Source organism: Leopardus geoffroyi, chromosome B1, assembly GCF_018350155.1.
Source record: "Leopardus geoffroyi isolate Oge1 chromosome B1, O.geoffroyi_Oge1_pat1.0, whole genome shotgun sequence".
Taxonomy (NCBI): Eukaryota; Metazoa; Chordata; class Mammalia; order Carnivora; family Felidae; genus Leopardus; species Leopardus geoffroyi.
This window is the reverse complement of record NC_059327.1, coordinates 73,909,644-73,922,696: the sequence shown is the minus strand read 5'-3', so window position 1 is coordinate 73,922,696 and position 13,053 is coordinate 73,909,644. Positions and strand designations below refer to the sequence as shown.

Below are 13,053 nucleotides of genomic sequence, written 5' to 3'. Positions count from 1 at the left end.
AAAGTTACATTATTTAGCAATTGGAAATACGTTGACTCTAGCTTTCTTCCGTGGACTTTGTGTGTGTCGTTCAAATATAATAATATAAATATATTACCATTTTGACCATTTTTAGGTGTACAGTTCAGTGGCATTAAGTACACTTTATGTTATTTTAAAAATCCTCCACTGCTCTTCATGCAGAGGCTCCTACCCACTTTTTGTGTCTAAGCCACATCCTACAGACAGTATTTAGGAATCCTTCATTTCTCAACTTCACTTTAAGAACATTATAAGAAATTTATCATGCCTTTAAAAGTAGAGATTCTAGGGTGCCTGGGTGGCTCAGTCAATTAAGCATCTGACTCTTGATTTAGGCTCAGGTCATGATCTCATGGTTCATGAGTTTGAACCCCGCATCAGGCTCTGTGCTGACAGCGCTGGGCCTGCTTGGGACACTCTCTCTCTCTCTTTCTCTCTCTCTCTGCTCTTCCCCCGCTCACATTCTCTCTCAGTCTCAAAATAAATAAACAAACTTAAAAAAAATAAAAATAGAGATTCTAAAATGGAGCAACTCAAAGAGTATGTTTCTTACGGTCTATTCCTCTTCTGAACTTTTATCCACTAAAGATAGCATTTAGGTTGATCTTAAGCTTGCTCTCCCTCAGTAAGTGATTTCAATGTCTTTGTCTATTAATAGGTATTTCTGCCCACACTTTAGTCATGGTGGTTCTCACAGTGTTTCTTCTCTGAACCCCCTCCAAGGTTATTTATATCTCTTTAGTTTTGAAAGTAATGGCTATAAACTCAACTTAAAATAAAACCAAACTCACCGAGGGTTTACCAGAATAGGTTTCTGGATTGGGGTCACTAGTGTGAGAAGGAGTTTCTGTCAAGTTTCACCCTTTCTCTTCCTGTGATTTCTCATTCTCAGTGCCTCTGTCCCTCTGCCACCTCATATTGTCTTAAAACTCCATCCAGTCTAAGAAAAACACTTCTTTCCTTCATTCCTTACAGTTGAAACATTATGGCAGTAGGGTATAAGAAATGGGAATGTTAAACTACATTTTCCAGAGTGATTGGGTTTAAAATATCCTGAGCTGTTGGTTGATTTCCTTTTTTGTTCAGAAAGTGTTGACCAGACTATTAATGACATCTTAATGGAGGAAATGGCACCCAAACAAGAGCAAGGTCGATGTTAAGCCCATCTTGGTGTTCACTGGTGCTTGTGCCCCCTTCCAGCATGGTTCCGTGAATGTGGGTCCAGAGTGGATATTTGTTGGCTGAATAAGTGAATGGAGGATAGATAGGTTTTAGAGAAGTGACACTTTACCCCCTAGTAAGCTAAGTAGCCCAGAAGTGGAAGCAGAGGCAGGTATGGTAAATTAGAGTGAGGGTAACGTTTGATCTAAGGTGAGGATGTGGGCCAAGTGAAGAAGATGACAGCCTGAATGAATTTGAATTTGATCATATCATCCAGGCTGTGACAACCCCAAATGATTTACAAATGGCTTGTAAAGAAGGTATATCATCACAATCCTAAACAGAAATCAATGAAGTAATTAATTAATTGAAAGAAAAGTGAGGAAGGAAGGGAGCTCTTTTGCCTGCTCCTACCTGCATTTTTTGCAGGCCTGTCACCCCTCCTGGGCACGATCCTAATTGTTCAGTGTCTTCCAAATACACTATACATGGGTATAGCCATACCCAGAACAAGGCTGTTTCCTTAAAACTACACTTTGTCCTAAAATTATTCCTTTTAAAAATGCACTTCATGTGAAGTTTCCAATTTCTCAGAATTGGAAAACCTTCAGCTTACCTTGTCATATGCATATTTAAGCCACAGTCACCAAGGACTTTGTAGTCTATACGTGCTTCAAATTACTTGGATAAAATACTATACTCCAAGTCTAAGGGGCTTATAGGCTTCATTCCCCAAGGGAACATTTGTGTTTCAAAAGAGGGTCTCATTAACTAAGGGAATCAACTGATGGAATGAATTCGGACCCTTCTGTGCCAATTCTGGGCAACCTTCTCTCCCCACCATCAAGCTGGAAACAGAGGAATCAACAACTTGGTATCTTATCTGTTGTCATCCACGGGGAAGCCAAGATAGCTTCTTTATGGAGAAGAGTCATGATAAAACTGTTGTAGAAAGTTTACTAGAGAAGTGATGTTTATTCTAGATTTATATGAGGGCTCTGAGTGGTGATTTCTACTGCCGCTGGTCCCGGACCTTATCGCCATTTAGACTGAGTTCAATGGAGAAACACAGGTAGGCTCTGAGCTCAGTATCCCTGAGGAGTACCACCTGAATCTGAAACATGTGCCAGGCATACAGGATACAACAGGTGCAAGGGATATAAGGACCAGTAAGGTCAAAAAGGGTGATCAAGTCTACTTGAGAGAAACACCGATGAGAGGGTGACCAACTTTCCATGGGGGAATATAGACAAGAAGGTCACCAACTCAGGGTGCCTGGGTGGCTCAGTCAGTTAAGCATCAAACTTTGGTTCAAATCATGATCTCTGGGTCTGTGGGTTCAAGCCCCACATTGGGCTCTGCTGACAGCTAGGAGTCTGGAGCCTGCTTCGGATTCTGTGTCTCCCTCTCTGCTCCCCCCAGCCCCCGGTCACAGTCTGTCTGTCTGTCTCTCTCAAAATTAAACAAACATTAAGAAAAAAAAAAAGGTCACCAACTCTATCTGAGAGAGCTGGAGAAGGTTCATGCAGTAAGAGAGACTGGGCCTCATAGCATTTATCATCTTGTGTGGTTATAAAATCTACTGTTTATCAATCTGGCTTTACCACTCTGCCACTCCTTGAGGGCAGGGGTTTCCTGTTACATGTTTAAGAGTAGCTTTGTGCCCTGCTTGGCATAGAGTGACCATTGATATAATTACTTTTGAAAGAACAAACTGAAATATGTAGAAGAAATGTAGAAATGCAAAAGAAAAGGGTTAGGTGTTACATGTGGAGAGAGAACAGCATCGCAAAAATGTGGGATTGGGAAACTCAGTGGGATTTTCAGGAAACACAATTAGTTCATTCCTGGAGCTTGGGGTGACTTGGGGAGAGGAATTGGAGAAGGGATGCCAGAAGTGTGGCCAAGAATCAGACTGTGGGGGGACCTGTAGGCCCCGCTAAGAATTCAGGATGTATTCTGAAGGCAGCGGGAGCCCATTCGGTGTTTTTAAACAGGGAAATAACTAGGTCAAATCTGTGTTTTAGAGGAATCACCGGCAGCAACATCAAGATGAACTGGAGTAAAGGGAGGCTAGACATACGAACCATTGGCCCTTCTGTGACTGGGGAGCGGAGGGATGGACCTTGAAGAAGGCATTCAGAGTAGCAATATTACCATGGAGAGAATTGAAAGAGTTGAAGCCAACATCAAGTTCCTGGTTTGGTTTGAGCATTGTGGGAGAAAACAGACAGGTGACCTAAGACAAGAAGCAGGTAGGAGGAAGGAGGGATTATTAACTCCACCTTGAATATCTGGGGTCTGAGGAACCAACTCATTTCCAAGGAGAGTCACTCTGTGCAGCCAGTAATATGAAGCAAGGAAGAGAATTGGGGCCAGAGATAGAGTTTGGGGTGTGGTAGGTGGAGCCATTTGATTGGATGAGAAACCCAGAGTGATCACATGGAGAGAGAAGAGAAAAGATGAGGCCCATGGGGAAATTGTGCTTTTCTTCCCTCCTTCCCCGCCCCCACTTTTAAAGTTCAGTGCCTTTCTCCCTGTCATAAAAGTATCTGAAAACCAACAACAGGCCCAAGTAAGTGGAAATGACACTAAGTTTTGTTTTGTTTTGTTTTGTTTTGTTTTGTTTTGTCTTTTCCAGAAATTCTCTAACTTCTGGCACTGGGAGAGGTGGGCCGGCACTCCCAGCCACAGGACTGCTTCTCTGAGAGTTGACTGCTATGTAGTTTGAGGTAATGCAAGCACTTTTGTGGAGTCAGCTCATTCAGGAGTTTACCGACAGCCCTTGAGATGTCTGCACACGAAACCCGGGTGTAGGAGCCAGCCCAGCACAGGGGGAAAGCTTGAGTCAGAGCATCAAAACAATGGAGCTTTCAAAATGCCTTTCGTTGTTAACTGTCTTGAAATGTCTGAAGGTCCTGTGACGCTGAGCAGTCTAAGCACTTTCTGGTAGTGACCAAAGGAGGGGATCCACAGGCACAGCACAGGCCTGGGACATGGGGGTGATGAAGTCTATGGGAATTCAGGCCGGGTAGCTATTTTTGAGTGAGTTCTTGGTGAAGGAGAGGAGTAAAAGAATTAGAAGTTGAAGAATGTCTGGAGAACAGATGAGTAGTTGCCAGAGGCAGGGGTGAGAGGTGGGTGAAGGTGGTCAAAAGGTACAAACTTCCAGTTATAAGATGAGTAAGTCCTGGAGATATAACGTATAGCATGGTGACTCTAGTTAACATTGTACCATATATTTGAAAGTTGCTGAGAGAGTAGATCTTAAAAGTTCTCATCACAAGAAAAAAAAAATCTGTGACTAAGTGTGGTGGTAGATATTAACTAAATGTACCGTTGTGATCATTTCACAGAATCCACATAAGTCATTATGCTGTACACGTGAAACTAAAATGTCATGTCAATTATGTCTCAATAAAACTGGGGGAAAATAAAAGGGGGAAGCACCTGGCTGGCTTAGTCTATAGAGCATGTGGCTCTTGATTTTGGGGTCATGGGTTCGAGCCCGACATTAGGTATAGAGATTATTTAAGGAAATTAAAAAAAAAAAAAACCTGGAAAAAAAGAAATTGAAGAATGTAAGAACTTAAGGGAAAATAGTTACTGAGGGATTCAACTCAACAGTGATCCCATGAATAATATCATTTGACTAAAATAAGTCATTACAGATAGCACAGTAAAGACAATAGCAGAAGTACTTGGCTTGGGAATATGGTCGGGCTGGGCTTTCTGGAGGATGTGGAGCTAGAAGTGGCCCTTTAGTGACAGGCAAGATTCGAATGGGAAGAAGGAGGCTGGATTATTACAGAGAGGAAGAATGGCGTGAGCACAAAAGGACAAGCTTGCATGTAAACTGAAATGGTAATTAGGCACGGTGGCTATTTTATTTTAATTTAATTTAATTTTTTTTTTTTCTGTGTATAGTAAATGGCAGCAGCCAGTACAGGGATCAAGAAGACCCAAGGATGAAGATTTTCACTGATTGAAAGTGAGCTGGAATGGACATCTGCAGGAAGCACTGCACTAGAAGTCTCGGCGGGGTGCTCTGCCTATTTATGGGGGGCAAATAAAAGGTTTTCAGAAGACGATCATAGCAAGCGCCTTCCAGTTTTTTCCTGGTAATCACCGAAGAAGTTTTACTGACTGCCATGATTGTATTATACTACCAAGCAATAATAATCATATTAACAATATGTGTTAATATTTCAGTGCCTCTGATACACAGGTCACTGTTCTAAACTGATAAATGAATGATCTCATTTGATCTTTCTACAACACAATGATATAGACACTCTTATTTTCCCCATTTATGGATGAAGATACTGAGACACGACGAGGTTGAAAAACTTGCCCAGAGCCATGCAGAGCAGAAGAACCAGGATGGAACCCAGATGGGCTGCAGAGCCCGAGTCCTACTGTGTCTGAGAGTATGAAGGGTACTCCATAATGTCTTCAGACTCTGAATAAATCTTCTTAGTGTGAAGCTGGTATTGCTGCTGTGAAAAGGTCAACACGACAGCTATGCCTGTGTTAGCCTTTCCCTTCTCTGAATCAGCGTTTTCTGAGAAATGTAGCCTCTGGGAGTGGTCATTTCCTCCATTGGAAATAAATCAGAGAAAAAGACCCCCCCTCCCTCCTTACCCCTGCCTCTCTTGACATTATTCAAATATACTTCTTATTGCTCAGAGATATGAATCTACAGAATTCATTAAAAACTCCAGTGCTTTCCCTTGAATCCCAAGAAATTCTGCTCATTGTGTCTTTCTCACCACCTTTCGCTTGGGGCACATGTTGCCATTTTTCTCCCATACCTGCCACCTGTAAGTCCAGGGTAGTCTTCCTGATGATTGGTTTACTTGGGATATTTGCTTATTCAGTTTTTCCTATTTGGGTGAGGTACCTCTGGGAAAAAGCTATTGGATGACCTACTTTTCAGTTCATTTCATAATTGCTGGGTGTCTACAAATGTACCACGTGACATATGAGGAGCTCTATCCTGCTTACTGTCATCTTACCCCAAGGGAGTCCTGAAAGCCCTTTCTAGACCAGTGGTCCAGCAGTACACACTGCCTCTACCCAGACAAACTCCCTTTCACGGGGAACCATATAGTCTTGTGGAGATCAGGATTTCACACCACGTATCTCCTTTACACTGGCCTGAAGGTCAATATCCACCTTATCTTGACATTGAGGGTTGATGACGCTGACTCAAATGTGCACATATATTTAGATGTAGTTGATGGCCTATATTCCCTTTTTTTTTTTAATTTTTAAATGTTTTCATTTATTTTTCAGACAGAGAGAGACAGAGCATGAGCAGGAGAGGGGCAGAGAGAGAGGGAGACACAGAATCTGAAGCAGGCTCCGGGCTCTGAGCTGTCAGCATAGAGCCCAACACGGGGCTCAAACTCACAGACTGTGAGATCATGACCTGAGCTGAAGTTGGACGCTTAACCGACTGAGCCACCCAGGTGCCCCTATATTCCTTTTTTTAAATAATTGACATTTCACGTTATATTGCTTTCAGGTGTACAACATAATGATTTGGTATTTGCACACATTGCGAAATGATCACAGAAAGTCTAGTTGCCATCCATTACCATTCACAGTTATGAAAAATTTTTTCCTTGCGATGAAGACTTTTAATATTTATTCTCTTAGCAACTTTCAAAGATGTGATACAGTATTATTAACTATAGTCTTCATGCTGTATACTACATCCCTGTGACGTATTTATTTTGTAAGTGGAAGTCTGTATCTCTTGACCTCCTTCACCCATTTTGTGCTCTTCCTCAGCCCCCGGCAACCAACAATCTGTTCTAGCTATGAGGTGAGGTTTGTTTTGTTTTTTAGAACCTAGGTATAAGTGAAATCATACAGTGTTTGTCTTTCTCTGTTTGACTTATTTCACTTAGCATAATGCCTTCAAGGTCCATCCATGTTGACTCAAATAGTAAGATTTCATTCTTTTTTATGGCTGAATATTATTCCAGTGTGTGTGTGTGTGTGTGTGTGTGTGTGTGTGTGTGTGCGCGCACGCACGCGATCACATCTTCTTTATCCATTCATCCATCAGTGGATGCTCAGGGGGCGTGTGGCTGTCTCAGTCGATGGAGCATGCAATCAACTCTCTGGGTTGTGAGTTCAAGTCCCATCTTAGGTGTAGAAATTACTTAAAAAAATAAAATCTTTTTAAAAAATGGATGCTTAGGCGGTTTCCATATCTTGGCTATTGTCAATAATGCTGCTATGAATATGTGGGTGCAGATATTTTTTCAAATTAGTGTTTTCACTTTCTTGAGATAAATACTGGATCAGAAGTGGAGTTACTGGATTAATTGGTAGTTCTGTTTTTTAATAATTTCCTTAAAAAATTATTTTTTAATTGCACCAAGAATCATAAAATACCTGGGAATAAACCTAACCAAAGATGTAAGAGATCTGTATGCTGAAAGCTATAGAAAGCTTATGAAGGAAATTGAAGAAGATACAAAGAAATGGAAAAACATTCTGTGCCCATGGATTGGAAAAATATATATTGTTAAAATGTCAATACTACCCAAAGCTATCTACACATTCAACGCAATCCCAATCAAAATTGCACCAGCATTCTTCTCGAAGCTAGGACAAGCAATCCTAAAATTTGTATGGAACCACAAAAGACCCCGAATAGCCAAAGTAATATTGAAGAAGAAGACCAAAGCAGGAGGCATCACAATCCCAGACTTTAGCCTCTACTACAGAGCTGTAATCATCAAGACAGCATGGTATTGGCACAAAAACAGACGCATAGACCAATGGAATAGAATAGAGACTCTAGAATCGGACCCACAAACATATGGCCAACTAATCTTTGACAAAGCAGGAAAGAATATCCAATGAAAAAAAGTCTCTTTAACAAATGGTGCTGGGAGAACTGGACAGCAACGTGCAGAAGGTTGAAACTAGACCACTTCCTCACACCATTCACAAAAATAAACTCAAAATGGATAAAGGACCTGAATGTGAGACAGGAAACCATCAAAACCCTAGAGGAGAAAGCAGGAAAAAAAACCTCTCTGACCTGAGCCACAGCCATTTCTTACTTGACACATCTCCAAAGGCAAGGGAATTAAAAGCAAAAATGAACTGTTGGGATCTCATCAAGATAAAAAGCTTCTTTACTGCAAAGGAAACAATCAACAAAACTAAAAGGCAACACTTGTTATTTCTTGTCTTTTTGACACTGGCCATTCTGACAGGTGTGAGGTGACCTCTCATTGTGATTTTTGATTTGCATTTCTCTGATGTAGGTACTCTTGCTACTAGCTGAGATAAGTCCTGGGCTTGATTTTCCACAAACTGAGGACTTGTTCTAAATCGTACACAGTGTCATACCCAGATAATTGTGACGAATTCCTGCACTTTAGAAGTCGAGAGGACTCAGTTGAGAGAGGAAAGTAAATAGAATATTACCTGACCAGGTAGAGTGGTGGTATTAGATACTGAGAAAAGAGTGGGGGCTCCTTCTACGTTCAAATTTTAGCGCTCCACCCGCTAACTGTATGACTGCGGGCAACTAACTTAATCTTTCTAAGCCTCAGATTCTCCATCTGTGAATGGTAGTTACTAGTACATAACTTGCAGCATCATTATTATGTTTAAATAAAATGCTTAGCACAGTGCCTGGCAAATAGTAAGAGCTAAGTAAATATTGTTTTTAAGTAGGAAAAATACAGATTTGTGGGTTCCTTGGGTATTTCATTTTATTGCCGTCTCAGTTGATGACAACTCTACTTTCTTGGTTGCTCAGGACAAAAAGTTTGGAGTCATTCTTGGCTCCCTTTTTCCCTTTCATCTCCCATATCTAATCTATGTTGGGAAATCTTAATTTTACTGAAAAAATTTTTTACTAGTGTTTATTTTTAAGAGAGAGAGACAGAATGTGAGTGGGGGAGGGGCAGAGAGAGAGGGAGACACAGAATCCAAAGCAGGCTCCAGGCTCTGAGCTGTCAGCACAGAGCCCAACACAGGGCTCGAACTCATGAACCATGAGATTGTGACCTAGCAGAAGTCAGACGCTTAACTGACTGAGACACCCAGGCGCCTCTGTTAACTCTACTTATAAAACATATCTAGAATCTGACTACTTCTCAGCCCATCCACTGCCAACACCTGTTCCAAGCCACTATAAATTTTAGACTAGATTACCACATTAGCCTCCAACCTGGTTTGTTTCATCCTTACCCTCATGTCAGGTCAGGTCACTGCGCTTAAAACCCTTTATGACTCCCCATGTTTCTGTGAAGTAAAAGTATACTTCACAGCATTGACGGCAGCCTTGTGAGGTGCTGTCTGATATGCCCGACGCCCACTCTGCTCTTTGCTCTCTGATCTCTTGCACACTCTCCCTCTCCAGCCACACTGGCCTCTTGCAGGCATTCTCCTGCCACAAGGTCTTGGCTGCAGTCTGCCTGGAATGCTCTTCCCCAGATACCTGCAAATTTGACTCCTGCTCAACTTGTTATCTTTTTTTTTTATGTTTATTTTTAAGAGAGAGAAAGAGAGAGAGAGAGAACGGGGGAGGGGCAGAGAAAAGGGGAGACACAGAATCCAAAGCAGGCTCCAGGCTCCAAGCTGTCAGCACAGAGCCTGACGTGGGGCTCAAACTCATGAACCATGAGATCACGACCTGAGCCGAAGTTGAATGCTTAACTGACTGAGCCACCCAGGTGCCCCTCAAGTTGTTATCTTCTTAAATGAGGCCCACCTTGACCTCCCTATTTCAAATCATGTCTTTCACTACCGCTGCCCATCCCCTCCTCGAGTTATGCAGAAGAAATTTATCCAGCCCTGCTACAAATGGTTCTCAACTACTCTCATCTTACGACTGATTAGAGCAGACCTCCTTCCTTCTGGAGAGTTCCAACATTCTGGCTTTGGACTCAGGTCAATGAATCCAAGTGCTTATAGTCAGTGGCTTTTACAGCAAAATGCTGGCCATGATATATGTTGTACTCGAATAAGTAGAAATAAACATAGGAGAACATTTCTCAAGAGGGACTTTTAATACATAGATATGTCTTGACATTTGAGAAGAATCCACTTTTATTGTTACATAATTTAAATCTAATTTAAAAAAGTTTTTTTAATGTTTGTTTATTTTTGAGAGAGAGAGAGACAGAGCACGAGCGGGGGAGGGGCAGAGAGAGAAGGAGACACAGAATCCGAAGCAGGGTCCAGGCTCCGAGCTTGTCAGCACAGAGCCCGACGTGGGGCTCGAACCCATGAATCGCAAGATCATGACCTGAGCCGAAGTCGGACACCTAATCGACTGAGCCACCCAGGTGCCCCGAATTTAAATCTAGTTTTATACCCAGTGTTCATAATTTGGCTTTTCAGGAAATGAAAACACCTATTATACTTAAATAGATGAATTAGTCTTTCCTATTATAATCTTATGTATTGTCTCTCCCAAGTAGACATAATTTTATCTTTTAAAAATCATATAATAAGGTTAAAGTTCCTTTATTCTGATAATGTACACTCCTACTTCACACATTATTGTTTCCGTTCCCTAAAGGTTTTGAATGAGCAATATCAAACAAATAGGCCTAGAAGTGAGCAGGAAAATCCTTCATCTCAGAGAAGAAGGGACCAATAAGAAAAGAGTCTCTGGATTTGAGACCATGCACCGCCCGCGCAACTCCTCCATTTTGTTGTTGAAGAACTACAGACCTAGCAAGTGTAAGTGGCTTGCATGATCTCACTCGGTTGACCATAAGCTGATCCTGGAGGCCAGGCCTCTTGAAGGCTAGTGGAGTTATGTCTTCGTTGTCCCAGACCAATTTGAAAACAATTTGGGGTAATTATGCAGCTGTCCAGATTTTTTTTTTTTCTTAGCACGAGCTAATACATTGAGGGAAAACCAGGCCAGGCCACCATTACACCAGGACTCTGCCATGTATAATGAGATTTGATTTGAAAATATGCAGCATCCTCTTCTGTGAAGTTTGAGTACTTGCTCTGGCAATTCACCCTCTGGCATTAACTCGCTTGTCACAAAGTATTAACTGCCTGTTCTTATGTGTGCATATGTGGTTGTTTCTTAGGATCTAATGAGGAAGAGCTGGGTCAGAGAAGAGTGGGATGGGCTAATGTTCAAGAGTGAAGAGACAACAGAGACCTTGTCAGGTGAAATTACTGGAATGGAATGGTATCACCATAGTAACCAAGTTGGGGCTCTTCGGACATTTTGGGGCTGAGGACTTCTGAGGAGTCCAACTTTCCTGCTTATCCCCAAGATGTTCCCAATGCCAGGTTGCCAGTGACACTTGGTCTCTCTTCTCCCTGCCCCCACTCTCCAGTCCTCAATAATCACAAAAATAAAGTTTTAGCCATGTTTGTTCACTGCACTTATTTTGAATTGTTTTATACACTTATTTTAAATAAGGAATAAATCAATGGTAACTCAGGTCATCAATACAGGATAGCACAGAACTGAAAATATGTTTATTCCTGACATTGCCATGTGCGCTAGGAGTCCATTTGTAGAGTAATTGCAGAGATTTGCAACTGTTTATATAGCATTTGAAATCTTAGCCTTCTACTCCCGTGGGACCATCATAGTCAGACTGTTTATGTCTCTCATCAGTTGAATGAGAGTCACTTTATTATCCTAAATGTGAGCTCCCTTCCATCTTGCCCTATTTCCTGTTAACCAACCTTTACCAAGAGATTGGAAGTGACACGGAGGAGACTGGGGATCTTCAGAATAAGTCTATTGCCACTAAGGTACAGAGATTTTGTAGGCTGTTCTATGTTTTCAGGGGGAAAAAAAAGCAAACGTATTCTAAGAATCAAAAATGTTCAGCAAACTTAGTCATGTGTGCACCAAATTAAAGGAGAAAGCATAGCATATTTCTATTTTATAATTCACTGTCCCAGGGCCTTAGATATTTGGAATGCAGACTGTGCCCTGTTGGCAGGGATTTGGAATCAATTGACAGTGTGTGATATGATAACACATGTTCTGGATCAGTGGCAGGGGAATGTTTGGAGCTGTAATTCTGTCTCCCCATTAGCAGGAAGCCTTGCTAAACTCACAGCTGGAGAAGCGCCTAAAAAGAACTAGGCTGTGTGTGTGTGTGTGTGTGTGTGTGTGTGTGTGTTTATAAAGGCAACACAAAACCCAGCCCCAGCGACAAATGCTAAATGAAGGCCATCAAAAATGAAATGGTACTTTCATCGCATGGATAAACTGCTATCTAGTCAAGATGACTACCTTTCTCAGCTAGAAGTGTTGCTCTATACCTTTGTACATCTGGGCTTAATGATACAGGTGATGTTTAACAACAGTAGAGAAAGAAAACAACCCTGGACCCAGTAGTCACAAGAAGAAAAGTAAATGGAAAGTGTTCCTTTTAATGAGGCACGAGGGGAGGTATACAATATGCAGACGATATGAGTTGAAACCTGATATCCCTGAGGCATGAGGTAGAAGCTGACTCTTGGCCCTGGCGGACCAAACATTGAGGAAACATGTAAGTGCGTGTAAGTGCAAGCATTTAGCTAGCACAACTCAGCAGGCTTCACAAAGCCAAATGCTAAGATTAGGCAAGAGCGATCAAATGGTGTTCTTTGAAAAGATTTAAGTTATTTATTTACTCACGGAGATCAGCAGAAAGAACAATTTATGTAACGTAACCCTATTTTCATATTTTTATTTTTTTAAAGTCTTTACTGTTCTGTACCTTTCTATTGCCTTACTACCTAGACACATCGTCTCTCTTGCAATTTTCCTGAATGAATGCCTGCATGAATGTGTGATTAGGTGGTCATTTGATTTAAAATATTAAGACTACAAAAATCATTGAGGCAATCATGGCC

The 13,053-nt window shown here is 41.6% G+C and overlaps 1 long non-coding RNA gene across 1 annotated transcript; it reads left to right on the top strand.

Annotated features, from left to right (window-relative positions):
- Positions 1-2,642: 2,642 nt before the first annotated feature.
- On the top strand, positions 2,643-5,920 carry LOC123591265. The gene is made up of 2 exons (XR_006709195.1): positions 2,643-3,914; positions 5,110-5,920. It is a non-coding gene; the product is annotated as an uncharacterized LOC123591265 (long non-coding RNA).
- The last annotated feature ends 7,133 nt before the right edge of the window (positions 5,921-13,053 follow it).